We start from the raw sequence: 14,998 nt of genomic DNA, 5'->3' as shown, positions 1-14,998 counted from the left end.
AGAGCATTACTTCAAAATTAGCACCAATCTTCAATGGACCATTCAGTGTCACCAAGTATTCATCAGATGTGAATTACACTCTGTACAAATTGCCTGAAGGAACAGATACAGGGTTTTTCATGTTCTAACCGTGCATTCCTATTAGTATCAAAGCAGTCCGTTGGAGGATATCTTAACCCCTGAAGACATGCAGTGAACAAAAATGCTACAATACTCAACCATTATTCCAAAGCACAGTCTTTAAGAAAGAAAGATAATATACTGTAGGCTTGAATACCTATTCCCTTAGACTCCATTATAATCACCCTTATGATGAGCCACACCTCATTATAATAACAGCCAAATTGCTTGACTCCCAAGGGTAGACTTACAGTCATGGTGGATTGTAGTTATACTCAAAATAACCAAGAATAATCAAGATGAGTCTCTCAGTTTGATAATGTCTGACAATTTTTGCATAACTAATGCTCTTCTGACAGGAAAAAATGATTCAAATTGAGCAACAAGAATTAATCTGGCTAATATTGATTAGTTGAAGAAAAGCAAATGATGTGCCAGAATTTCGATGAACATGGAATATAATTATGAAAATACACATTTTCTAAACAAAGTTTCTTTTCTGGAGTACCCCCAAAGGATCTTAAAATCTTGTATATATAATGCATCTAGTACCCCATTGAAAAATGATGCAAGAATCATTCTGCGTACAATGTCCTTTATTTTTTCTAAATTGCATCTACTACTTGTTACATTTAGGGTCATATCATCAGCAGGGATCCTGGTTTTCTCTGATAAAAAAATCCCCAATTTTCAATTTAAAAAAATAACCCAAAATCTACATTGTCCATGAGTCATATGAAATACCACTATATATCTATATATTAGTGGTGTTTCACTTTAATCACAGAAAAATGTGGATTTCAGGTTACTTTTTAAAATCCAAACATTGGGGATTTTTTATGTCAGAGAAAACCAGGATCCCTGGTCATCAGGAAAGTATCAGTATGTTGAACTAAGTGGAGCTTCCCCAGCTGGCACCAGCTGAGGATCTGGTCACTATCTTCAGAATGCTCATAACAATAGGAATTATGTTCAAGATGATTACAGTGAAAATCACAATCATTTAACAATCTAATGGTATTTACTATGTTTCATTATAAGCTCAAATCTTAGACCGTGTTCATCAAAAGGTGTACTATGGTTCATGAACCAAAAAAAGCACAGTCTGGATTGCTGTTGGGGCTACTGTGTAGTTTTTCTTTGATAATATACAGAATCTATGCAGTTTCACTTGATTCAAAAAGGAAATCAATAGAAACACTTCACTTTCATCTCATTTTACCTTTATACCTTGAGTGTTGTTGGTCCTCAAGATACAGGGTGAAATCCAGACACATTTTAATGTAAAAGGAAAACTTTAGGTGACCATGGATTTTACCCTAAATATTTCTGTAGGGTATGGGAGAGTGTGAACTTCATATGTATCAAAATGGGGAGAAATGTTAATATAAACTACTTTAAAAAGGGTACCTCAACATTTCACGTGACTTCACTATTTGCTTAGACAAAATTGCAAGAAATTTGCAATGAACTATGGTTTTAAAATTAATTTTACAGGGGGGTTAGGAAATCTATGATGAGGTCAGATGCATTGAACTAGACAATGATTTCCTATCCTTTTTTCTTACTACTTTATTCTTTCTGTAAAGCACATATGTAAATATAAATAGGGACACAGGATATAGAGGAGATATAAGACCATATAAGGAGACAGATATAGATATAGTTTATATTCTCATTCAACCACCTTTTATGGCTGGGATTTTCAAAGTGGTTCTTTATGCCTTCATATCAAACTGAGTTCTAATGGAAGTTGGACAGTTTGTTCCCATTTGCAGTTTTGAGCATCTTCTCTGTATATATCTCCAACTAAAAAGTAAGCATAAACTCTTTTTCTCACTCGATTGCACAATTATTTATTGAGATGATAGCACTTGAGAGAGACTGAAAAGAGGTGAGACTACTGAAACTCAATTGCCATGAAAATGTTAAATGCAAGCTTGAATTTAAAGACATGTATATGGCAAAATTGTATAGCATGACAAGCAGCGAAATCAATACAAGAACAAATTTGCTCTTTATTCTAACTAATTGTACTTTTATAAGATATTTGGCATATGTGACTATGTTTATTTATAAATAGCCGAAAAAACCCACTGTATTGATTCACAGCAGTGATTGATTGACATGGTTTGAGTGTAGCGTAATTACTGTATCCATGAAATGATTTAAAATGTACTGGAAGAAAATTAAACTAGTATGAGGGATATATGAGTCAAGTAAGTAGCCAGTTTAATATCAAAATATGCTAGTGCTCTCTGTCTTAGATGGTTTACTTGTTAGAAGATAAGTGTGTGGAACATCATCATTGTGTGTTCTCTGACAAATTTGTTCTGCCCCACAGACAGATATAATTTGGAGTACTGGTTGGAAGAACTCCACAATGGAGAAAGAAAGCATTTATCTGGAAGGCTCTTTTCATTTTTTAAATGGTAGTTCTCAGTGATTTCAAATGTTCTGTATTGATTGGAGTGTAGGTGGAAGGACATTTATTGCATGGATATAAGAGGTGATAGTATAGGCAATATAAAATTGGTTTGGGGTAAAATTACTCTAAGGAAGGATGATAATGAGTGTCAAGAACTGTCAAGTCTCTATGGTAGACCATAGGGACATATTAATGAGACAAAGGAAGTAGAAGAGTACGAGTCCATAAGCTGGTAGGTGGAGAACTCATATGAGAGAGTGCAACCTGGGTTCTAGTCATTACTCCAGTGCGTGCTTTATATTTTATATTAAAAATTCATTGGAGCAGGAAATGGAATCCAGGTCTCCTTCCTCCACCCCATCCCAATTCCCCACCCCTCTACCCCACATTAAAATGAATGTCTTTATCACTACTTATAGACTCATGCAGTTATTGAAAGACCAGACCCAGACTTAGGGCAAGCCTCAGCAATTTCACTATTACTTCACGATATACCTCACTTTTGAAACCTCTTTCTGTCCCTGCACATCCCCAGGCCTAGTTTCCAGATCAACTCTCATCCTTGTTCCCCATCCCTACATTAAGCTTGTCTCTGTTCTTTCCTGGTTGCCCCTAGTATCTTGGATTCCCTAGCTCCTGGTCTCTGGCAAGATCTTGACCAAGACAGCAGCCTCCAGCTTGATTCCTGGCTAATATCTATTAGTCTTACACCAGCTCCGCAACTTGATCTGGTCTTCATGTCCTTCACTGACATGGACTCTGGCTCTACCCACTCTAACAGGTCACTTACACCTTGGTCCTAAAAGAGACTGAACTGGATGTGCAAGGAGGTTCCTTCCCATGCATATAAGATCAGATGTAGCTTCGTTGATTTAACTAAGATCTATCCAAGTGACACACACTTATTGTAAATATGCAAAGCCTGTTGTAAAAATGCTGTTTTCTCTTTTTAGGAGTTAGGTAAAGAAACCTAAAACTTCTCAAGATAACCTTCAGGTGGATACATTAGGCACATCCCCATGAGTGAGAATGTGCCACTGCATATTTGTGCCACTACTAGTTGTCCTTGGGGAATGTTCCTGCATGTGCACTCTGGTTCATGGCAAATTGCTCTGGGTGGAGCAGAGGAGGCTGGAGCCAGCACCTGGCCGGCCTCTTGGGGCTGCAGCAGTAGTAATCCAGGCATGTGGAGCCTGCCTGGCCAGGCTTTGGTTTTGGGTGACACGCACTATTGTCACGTGTGCTGTCCTGCTTTTTCTGGTATTGGATTTTTTGACACCGGGATCTCCTGGTGTCAAAAAATCCCCACCATACTTCAAATTAGCAGCTCAGTAAATGCATGCATGTCTGATGCAGTTTGTGGTTTGAGGTACTGCAAATGGGTTTGAGGTACTGCAAACATGGGTTTGAGGTACTGCAAACTGCACGTGCGCACTCATAGGGACACACCCACTATATGTAAAAGTCAATTGGGCTAGACACAATATACCTAAAGGTGCTGAGGGAGTTGGTCAATGTCATTGTAGAGCTGCTGGCCATCGTCTTTGAAAACTAGTGGTGATTAGGAAGGTCTCAAACAATTGGAAAAGGGCAAGTATAGTGCCCATCTTTAAGAAAGGGAAGAAAAAGGAATTGAGGAACTACAGAGTGGTCAGCCTTACCTCAGCCCCTTGAGAAATCATAGAGCAGGTCCTCAAGCAATCCATTTCTAAGCACTTGAAGAAGAAGAAAGTGATTAGGAAAAGTCCGCATGGATTCACCAAAGGCAAATGTTGCCTGATCAACCTTATTGTTTTCTGTGAGGAGATGACTGGCTTTGTGCATATGGGGAGTGTGGTGCCATTGCGAGGGGTTCGACTTCTTCGATCACAGTCTGCACTTCAGGGAGAGAGGCAGTGGCTTGTTGGGAAGGGATGGCCTTCACCTCACCCTGAAAGGGAAGAAGCTCTTCTCAGCCAGAATGGCTGACCTACTTGACAGGGCTTTAAACTAGGATCACTGTGGGGGATGGGCAGTCAATTAACAGTTGAAGCCCAAATCACATCAACCATAGTATTAACAGGTTAGACAGCCCAAGGGAACCTACTCCAACAACAGCCCAAGGAAAGGTCACATCCCAGTGCTCAGGGAAGCCCAGGGCTTCCCATGGCAGGGTCAACTGCCTATACAAATATGCCAGGAGTTTGGGAAACAAGCAAAAGGACTTGGCTCTTCTCTTGAGTGACAAAGATTACAATCACATAGGGATAATGACTGGTCCATAGGTATAGGCGGCTATACCTTGTACAGGAGAGACTGTGTTGGGAAGAGGGGTGGGGGTGTAGCTCTCTACATGAAGAAGCAGTACACTTCCCTTCAAACTGAGTTTAGTAACCAAGGAAGGTGTCTTGAGTCCCCTGGGTTAAAATACAGAGAGAGAATGGGGAGGGAAATATAACTGTAGGATTCTACTACAGATCTCCCAACCAAGAGGAAGAACTGGATCTTGAATTCAAAAGGGAACTGGATGAGGCTGCATGCTCCTAATGCATGGTCATCATGGGTGACTTCAACCTCTCTGACATCTTGTAGGAAGAGCACACGGCCAAATCTGACCGGTCACATAGCTTCCTCACTTGCATTGATGGACTCTACCTAATGCAACAGGTGTATGGGCTGACTAGGGAAGAGGCACTGCTGGATCTGGTTCTGGCAAAGGGGATGATCTGGTGAGTAATCTGAGGATCAAGGGGAAGCTTGGTGACAGCGACCCTGAACTGCTCAGTTTCTCTGTCCAACGCAGGGTAGGAGAATCTCTCAGTAAAACAGAAATCCTCAACTTTGGGAAGCCTGACTTTCACAAACTCAGGAGACTGGTCAGTCAGGCACTAAGAGATCATGGTCCCTCAGAAAGGGGAGTCCACAAGGAAAGGTTATTCTTTAAGGACGCAATCCTCAAAACACAAGTAAAGTACATTCCATCCCTCAGAAAAGGCAGTCAGCAGGCTGGGAAAACCCCTTGGCTCAATAGGGAACTCTAGGACCACCTGAAACTAAAAAGAGAAGCCTACACCAGTTGGAAAATGGGAATCATCATCAGTGATCCTAGTTTTCTCTTATTTAAAAAAAAAATCCAATTTTCATTTGTAACCTGGACGGTACTCCAAGAGGTACCCCCTCTCCAATTGAAGGGATCACAGCAGGTGCACAAGCACTGTGGGAGGTGTAGAAACCCTCCTCCCCCTACAGAGCAGAGCCAGATCACTAATGGGGACTTAACCATTTACCTTTTAATGAAAGAACAGTAGTGGGAACATAACAGCTTTAAACCAGGGGGGTATAGGAGACACTACAATGCCTCGAGGGGGAAGGATTCAATAAAGGTTAGACATTTACAATCATAGACATATTCATCCAGTTCACAAAAGACAGGGTTAACAAAATATAAATCACAAACATCAGAACAAACAATACTGGTTGGTAAAATATAAAAGGCACAAAATACAAAACATCAAATAACAAGGAATATAGGGCCTAGGTACCTGAAGGGGGGGAGAGGGAAAAGCACAATGAGCCCTTTCCACTGCAACAAGAATTTCTCTGTCACTTCACTCACCCTAAATCATCGCAACTGGAACTTGGACTCAGATCTCCTATGTGGTAGGCAGAAACTACCATGCAGCCACCAATGACAGTACTCCTCCAAGCTGTTAGGGGTCTTGACCTTCCAGGAGCCCCTGCCTCACGTCAAGCTTCCTGGCCTCTTATTGGAGGAGCTGGAAGCAGAACTGGGAACCTCTCAGGTTGCTGCTTAGATCCTTGCTGGATCTGGGGAACCTCTCCTGCTGGTGACAGGCTCTCATAGGGGATCCTGGAGCCCAGTGGGGAGCCGCTCCTGCCGGCCACATGCTGCACTGCTGAGGGTCCAACTGCTGCCTGCAGGTCCCACTTCTGCAGGTTCTTCTGGGGCAACTGCTCCCACCCCACTGGCCAAGCTCTTGCCAGCTCTTTGAAACTCCTTCCTTATGGTCCCTCACTGGTCTCCCCTGAGTCAGCTGCGCTGCCCCTTTTATCCCCCTCCAGGTGACCCAAGGGACCAATAAGGGGACATGGAGGGTGAGTCTCTGGGGCCTGATTGGTGAGGAAAGGGAATCCCAAGCCCTCCAATCATCTTTTACCCTTTCAAAACCCCTGGGCTAAATCACTACCAGCTAGCCCATCACACTTTTTTTAAAAAAGGAACACAAAATCCATATTTGTCCATGATTAAAATGAAACACCACTATTTCTCTATATTACTGGTGTTTCATTTTAATCATGAACAAATGTGAATTTTGGGTTCCTTTTTTAAAACTGAAAATCGGGATTTTTTTTTTTAAATCAGAAACCCAAGATCCCTGATCATCATGAGGAGGACTACACAGCACTATCCCAAACCTGTAGAGAGCGGACCAGAAGATCCAAGGCAGAAACCAAATTCAGGCTAGCCATGGGAATCAATGACAACAAAAAGTCCTTCAGATGTGAGAGAAGCCAGAGAAAGAACGAAGGCAACATTGGACCCTTGCTAAATCAAAGGGGGAAGCTGTCATCTGATACTCAGGAAAAGGCCAATCTTCTAAATGATTACGTTGCATTGATCTTCCACCTGCCCAAGGGAATTACCCTGTCAGACAGGATGCAAAACATCCATGGTGCAGGAAATGGGCTCACAATTGATATAGATCAAGTGAGGGTACACCTTGAGAGGCTCAACATCCATATAACCACGGGCCTGAATGGAATGCACCCGAGAATCCTGAAGAAGCTTGCAGACATCATAGCATGTCCTGTAGTGAAAATATTTGAGCACTCATGGCACTTAGGAGAAGTACCAGAAGACTGGAAAAGAGCCAATGTGCCCCCAATCTTTAAGAAAGGAAGGAAGGAAGACCCAGGGAATTACAAACCAATCAGTCTGACATCCATCCCTAGAAAGATCCTGGAGAAACTTATCACAGGTTTCATCAGCAGCAGGCTAAAGGAACTCAACTTTCTGAGTACCAGCCAACATGGCTTCATTGCTAGAAGTTCTTATCTGACCAACCTGGTCTCCTTCTATGACCAGGTGAAGCATTTCCTAGAAAAGGGGGTGATGAGGTTGATGTCATATATCTGGGATTCAAGAAAGCCTTTGATTAGTCTCCTATGATGTCCTCATAGTTAAGCTGGGGAATGGCAGCCTCAACCATCTCACAGTCTGATGGCTGGGGAACTGGATCTGGGCTCAGAGCCAAAGAGTAATAGTTGACAGAAGCAAATTAACATGATGCAAGGTGACCAGTGGTGTCCCTCAGGGCTCAGTATTCAGGCCAGTACTCTTCAACATCTTCCTTAATGATCTGGATTTGAGCATCAGATGCAGACTGGTAAAGTTTGTGGATGACACTAAACTATGGGAGAAGGTGGTCACACTGGAGGACAGGTTGGAGATACAGGCTGACCTAGACAGGCTTGCAAGGTGGGCAGACCAAAACCTGATGGCATTCAACATAGAGAAGTGCAGGGTGCTCCACCTTGGGGAGAAAAACCAGCATCATACTTATAGTGCGCTCATTAGCGCCACACCCACTTGGGGGTCTTAACTGACAACAAGATGAACATGAGCCACCAGTGCAATGCCATAGCTGGCAAAGCAAACCAAACTCTGGCATACATCCACTGATGCATCTCATGCAAAACCAGGGATGTTATCTTCCCACTTTACTCAGCCTTAGTGAGGCCACAGCTGGAGTACTGTATCCAGTTTTGGACTTCAGGAGGGACATGGATAAGCTCGAGTCCAAAGGAGAGCCACCCACATGATCAAAGTGCAAGAGAGCAAGCCTTACAAGGAGAGGCTGAGGGACATGGGACTCTTCAGCATGGAGGAGAGAAGGGTTGAGGGGACTTGGTGTCAGCCTATAAATATATAAGGGGTGTGCACCAGGATCTGGGAGAACAGTTGTTCACCTGGGCTCCCCAAGGGATAAAAAGGTCTAATGACCACAAACTTCTGGCAGGGTGATTTAGACTGGACATAAGGAAAAACTTCTTTATGGTCTGAGTGTCCCAGATCTGGAACAATCTCCTCCCAGAGGTGGTCCAAGCACCTACTCTGGACTCATTCAAAATGTTTATCTTGCTGGGATCGTTTGACCCCAGAAGACTTCCTGCCTATGACAGGGTGGCTAGATTCAATGATCTCGTGAGGTTCCTTCCAGCCCCTAATGTCTATGAAATCTATGCAATCTACTAAATCTATGTGATATACTTTGACTTTAGGAAGGTTTTTTTATAGGTGTTCCACAATGTTCTTGCAAGCAAGCTAAGGAAGTATGAGTTGGATGAATGGACTGTAAGGGGGAGAGAAAACTATCCGAATCATCAGCAGGGATCCTGGTCTTCTGTGTTCAAAATATCCCCAATTTTCAGATTAAAAAGTAACTCCAAGTGCACATTTTTCCATAATTAAAATGAAACACCAAAATATATATATTGCTAATATATATATGATGGGGGGGGTGGTAGGAATGGAGCCCTGTGTCTGACCCCGCCTTCACCTTCCCCTGGTTTGGGCCTCACCCCACCCCACCCCACCCCATTCCCTCTGGTTTGGGTCTGACCCAACTCCAACCTCTCTCCCCGCATTTGGGTCCAACCCCACTCCCCTCTCCAGTTTGGGTCCAACCCTGCCCTACTACCCTCTCCTGTGGTTTGCACATGACCCCACCCAACCTATTTGGGTCTGACCCTTCCCCACCCCTCTCCCCCTCAGTTCAGGTCCAGCCCTGCCTTCCCTCCCCCCCCACCCTGGTTCGGATCTGACCTCAGTCCCCCTCTCCCTGGTTTGGGTCCGAACCCACTCCTCTCCTCCCACCAAGTTCAGGTTCACCCCCGCCCCCCCAGTTTGGGTCCAGCCCTGCTTCCCCCTCCCGCCAAGTTTGGTTCCGACCTCACCCACCCCTCCGATTTTGGGTCTGACCCCCATCCCACACTCCATCCCCCCATTCAGGACTGACCCCACCCCACCCCCTGGTCCAGGTCCAACTGCACTTCCTCCCCCCGCTTCAGGTGTGACCCTGCCTCACCCACCTGCCCCCAGTTCAGGTCTGACCCTGCCCCCAACTCCCAGTTCATGTCTGACCCTGCCCCCCCTTTGGGTCTGACCCTGCCCCCCATTCCGGTCCACCCCCCTTCGGTTCCAACCCTGCTACGACAGAGGAGCTCCCTCTTTTCCTCATCTGGCCCTGCCACTTTTAAAGAGCTCTACCCAATTTTTTTTCTTTTTGCCTCTGTGGAGGTGTGGCAGAGGAAGGTTTGAGGAGGAGGAGGGGGCTGATAGTGGGGTCCCCATTTTAACACAGCTGGTCCCGCCACTTGTAAAGTGCTATTCCCATTTTTTTTAAGCGCGGGGCCCAGGGTGGTTGCCCCGATTTGCACCCCTCTCAGGGACAGCCCTACCAATTAGTTATATTCTGACTTCCTTAGGGCCTCATCTAAAATTTCTGATGTCAATGGCAACCTCCCCAATGACTTCACTGCATATTGGATTAGGTCTTTGTAGAGCAGGAGACATCTGTGTTCAATTCTAGCCTTGACATTTTTTCCTTCACTACATTTTTTCCATATGACCTTCTTTATGACAGAGAAACCTGGAGTCAAGGGATGGTGATAGGAGAACTGCCTGATCTAAAATTAAATTAGTTAGAACTCTGTCCATTGAACTCAGTGGTGTTGGATGAGAATGTTCACCAGTTAAAAGGTAGCTCCATAATTCAAGTTGCATTTTTATACTGATAAAGGGAAGACTGAGGATCAAATGCTGTTGTTTTGGTATTCTAGGAGTCACTTCTTCACTAATTCTGCTCTAATTCTGCTTGAATATTAGCTTAATGTTGCACATTCCAGTTCTTAGGTCCTGGCCATGCATACTTGCTTCCAAATCATAGGCTTCTAACTCTTCTATGTGCCCTGAAAGTGGGAAACATTCACTAAGTAGACTGTAGTTGTTTACAGCAGTAGTAAGAAGTCCTCTACATTCTTGCTCTGACTAGACACAGTTACTCATTAAGCCTATTGATGGCTATTACAGATCTGTTTTCCATGCACATTCCTAGAATGTGTCCCTGATGCACTAAGGGAGAGCCATTCTCAAGCATTCCATGCTCCTTGACTCTCACCCACATATCACACCTGGAAACATAGTGGTGAAACTATTCCAGTAGTGACCCACCAAGCCACTCTCAAGCCAAACACAGATATTTTGGGCATGTCTTGAGAAGCACACATGTTAAATGGAACTGTGTGCCACACTGCAAATTTGCAGTGCGGTGCCAAAAATTCATATCAGGATGTCCCAATATTAAAATAAAGACGACTGCAAAAAGCAGCACAGCACACATGCAGTAGCATGCACCTTCAGAAACAAAACCTGACTGTCCAGAGCCATGCTCTGGCTGCTGACCAAGCTCTGTGCAGCCAGATCAGTGGTGTTGCTTCCCCAGGAGGCTCCCAGGACTCCAGGTAAGGCTGCAGGGGCCAGCACAGGTGCTAGCTCCAACCTCTCTTACCCCATCCAGGACAATTTGGCATGCACCGGAGACTGCATGCAGGGGCATGCCCTGGAGCACAAAGCAGCAACACAAATATGTGCCTCTGCTATTTGTGTCATGGAAAATGCATGCCCTTGCATGTGGGGACATGCTCTTTGACAGCAACTGTGTGGGGCGCCTTCAAAATGTCTTTTCTACTGCATTTCTAGGTTTGGTTATGCAAGTGGAAGCAGGTGACTGGGCATGCCCAAGAGTACTCCCTTCTTGGGACCATGATGTAGAAATGCTCCAGGACCCTAAAAAATTAGCCTAACATTTGATTGGACTGGTATTTGAAATGAAAGTTCTAGACATCATCTTCAAAACTAGTTCAACTTTTGCTTTGTAAAAGTCCTGGGGGATAGAGTAGAACCTTTTTGTTAGTTTAGGTTGTGCTTAGCTATAATCAAATGTGTGTATATTACAGATGGAAAAGATAAAAGTCAAAAGGTATATCTCATTTCCTACTGCACTCCATTTTATCCACTCTGCAGTTTTATGGTGTAATCAACAGTATTCACACTGAGCAATGTGAACATTCAGAAGACAGAAGGCCAGGGCTATGGAAGAAAAGCTAAAAAGAAATAGACTAATAAAATGGAACAAAGTGGAATGTGTTATCCAAGTTGCTTCTCTCTTTCTCTCTCTCTCTCTCTTGTTTTATTGTTTGGGTTTTTGCCATTTTCCTTGTTTAGTATGCGAGTTTCAGATGAAGCTGACTGAGTTTCTAGAATACATTTTTCCATTTTGGAAAGTTCAACTCAAATGTTATAGAGCCACCTGAAGTCAAAATTTCCCAATTAGCTGTCCCTGATGGAACCATCTGAATTTTTATTACAGAATCTGTGCGCCAGACTTACCCAACTGAGCTCCAATGTTCAAGAATCCTTACTTCCAATTGGTGGAGCCAATCCACCAATCAGGAATAAGCTGAGGAAAGTGGGCACCACCCCTTTCCTGAAGGGAGTGGGAGAGGAGCTCCCTGACCTGACTGCAGCCTGCAGCATAGCAGGTCCACTGGACTTCAGGGGAAGAGCCCCTGAAGTATATAAAAAGAGTGTGCTCGGCATGCAGGGCAAACGTGGCAAGGGACTCAAGAAAAGTGGAAATGAGAAAAGCTGGGTAGAGCTGCCCCAGCAGGCAATACCCCTAGACTCCTGAAGACGCTGCTGGAGGAGCCACCACTGGTTCCCAGCCCTGTGAGCAGGGAGAGCCATCTGGAGCCCCCACATGGTGCATAGCCCAGTGCACAGGGCCAACCCTGTGTGCTGCTGGAGGCAGCTCAGGTTCAGTGATATTTGGTGCACATAGTGGTGCATGGGGCCACCAGACCCTGGGAGCCACACATGGTGGCTCGGGTCTGTTACCCTCAGTGTGCAGCCAAGAACCCTGGTGCACACAGCGGTGCACAGCATCCCAAATGCTGGAAGCAGCACCACACCACTGGGGTTTGCAACCTCTTTCCCGGCGCAAGGCTGGACACGCAGAAGGCATCAGCGAGGTGTGACGGAGGACCAGTGGTCCGGGTTTTGGGACCCACATGAGGTGGCCCAAGCCCCAACAGAAGGCAAGGCCTGGGTGTTGGGACCCACACAAGGCAGCCCAAGCTACAATTGAGGACAGATGGCAGGACCCCGAGCAGCCCTGACACCAACTGTGGCTCCAGGAACCCCTCTCAGCATGCTCCCTGGGATCCACGAGTACCCAGGGAGTGGGTCCCCATCCCCAGGGGTGGCGCGGCTGAAAGAGGAATCTGGCAGGATCAGGGACCAAGCAGACCCATCTAGGGTTGAGGAGGTACTGTGACCCTCCTTCCCCTGGGGGGATACTAGGGTTGCCACCCTAGGGGAAAGGTAAATAGTCTCTGCCACAAGGATGCCTGAAAAGGGGAGGGGGGGGGGGGAGACTTGCACCTCCCATGTTGTAAATAGTTGTATTTATATATAGATAGATATATACATATGTTCTCATTATTTTTGTGGGTTATGTCAACAACCTGAGGTTTGATTGTGTTATTGTTCTTGCTTGAACATATCTGTGGATACCTGTGTATATTTGCTTAGCTATATTTGTCTGTGGTTATTGTATATATTTATCTATGTTTTTATAACTCTGTAAATATTTATATTAGTTGTATACCAATAGATTTTTTTTTTTTTTTTTTTTTAAGGAAAGGATGTTGAACATCCTTTTTTAAGGATTTTGGTAAACAGTAATAAATTTGTAAGTAGTGAAGTGCTTTGTCCCAGCTTAGCTCTGTAGAGAAAAGAGGGATCTGCTCTATGGTGGCAGGCCCGTGTCACAGCACTTTTGCCTGACCACCCCATCCCTTCCACTTGCAGACAGGGCACATCCCTGGGTGGACCCAGGCTATGTATGTAAACAGCCTGATTTTCTAAAATGACAGAACTAAGGGGTAGTTGCAAGTGATTTAAAAATCAGAAAATATATAATTTCTTAAACAAAGTTTGAAGTGGCCAATTTTTGTGTCAAACTTCAAGATCTAGAACTTTAAACCAAGATAGTGACTGAATAAAGAACTGTGACAAAGTTGTGATGATACTGTAATGCACACAAGTATGGTAAAAGCTTTATAGAACACAGGAGAAAAAAATTCCTATCTCAGTAAATTCACAACCTTCCAGAGCCTGAGCCTGATGAAATCATCATGCTCAGCATGCATGCAAGGAATTAGCAGATGTCACTGAATGAAGATGTAGCCGTCCAACAATTTCTCTAGAATTTTATCCTCATTTTTCTTACGATCTTGGAATCATAGATATTTAGGGTTGGAAGGGATCTCAGGAGGTCATCTAGTCAAAACCCCTGTTCAAGGCAGTACCATCCCCAACTAGGTCATCCCAGCCAAAACTTTGCCTAACTGGGTCTTAAAAACCTCCAAGAATCAAAAATCCACCACCTCTCTGGGTAACCTGTTCCAGTGTTACTACCCTCCTAGTAAGAAACTTCTTCCTAATATCTAACCTAAACTTCCCTTTTTGCAACTTGAGGCCATTGCTCTGTCATCTGCCACCACTGAGAACAGTCTAGTTCCATCCTCTTTCGAACCCTGCTTCAGGTAGTTGAAGGCTGCTATTAAAGCCCCTCTCAGTCTCCTCTTCTCTAGACTAAACAAGCCCAGTGCCTTCAATCTTTCCTCATAAGTCATGTCTCCCAGACCTCTCACCACTTTCATTACCCTCCACTGGACTGTCTCCAATTTGTCCACATCCTTTCTGTAGTGGGGGGCCCAAAACTGAACACATTACTCCAGATGTGGTCCTCACTAGTGCTGAATAGAGGGGAATAATCACTTCCCTTGACCTGCTGGCAACACTCTTACCAATGCAGCCCAGTATGTTCTTGCCTTCTTTGCAACAGGGCCACACTGTTGGCTCATATTCAGTTTATTGCCCACTGTAACCCCCAGATCCTTTTCTGCAGAGCTGCTGCTCAGTCAGTCAGCCCCCAACCTGTACTGATATGTGGGATTGTTCTGTCCTAAGTGCAGAACTTTGCATTTGTCCTTGTTGAAGCTCAGGAGATTTCTTTTGGCCCAATCTTCCAATTTGTCTAGGTCTCTCTAAATCCTAGCCCTACCCTCCAGCATATCTACTACTCCCCACCTCACCCCCCCAACCTTGGTGTCATCTGCAAACTTGCTGAGGGTGCACTCTATGCCATCTTCCAGGTCATTGATGATGACATTGAACAAAACCAGTCCCAGGACCAACCCCTGGGGCACTCCACTTGATACCGGCTGCCAACTAGACATAGAACTATAAATTGCTACCCTCTGAGCCCAAAGCTCCACCCTGTTTTCTATCTAGCTTACAGTCCAATCATCCAGCCTGTACTT

The sequence above is a fragment of the Alligator mississippiensis genome, chromosome 1, assembly GCF_030867095.1.
Source record: "Alligator mississippiensis isolate rAllMis1 chromosome 1, rAllMis1, whole genome shotgun sequence".
Classification (NCBI taxonomy): domain Eukaryota; kingdom Metazoa; phylum Chordata; order Crocodylia; family Alligatoridae; genus Alligator; species Alligator mississippiensis.
Note: the sequence above shows the minus strand (reverse complement) of the source record.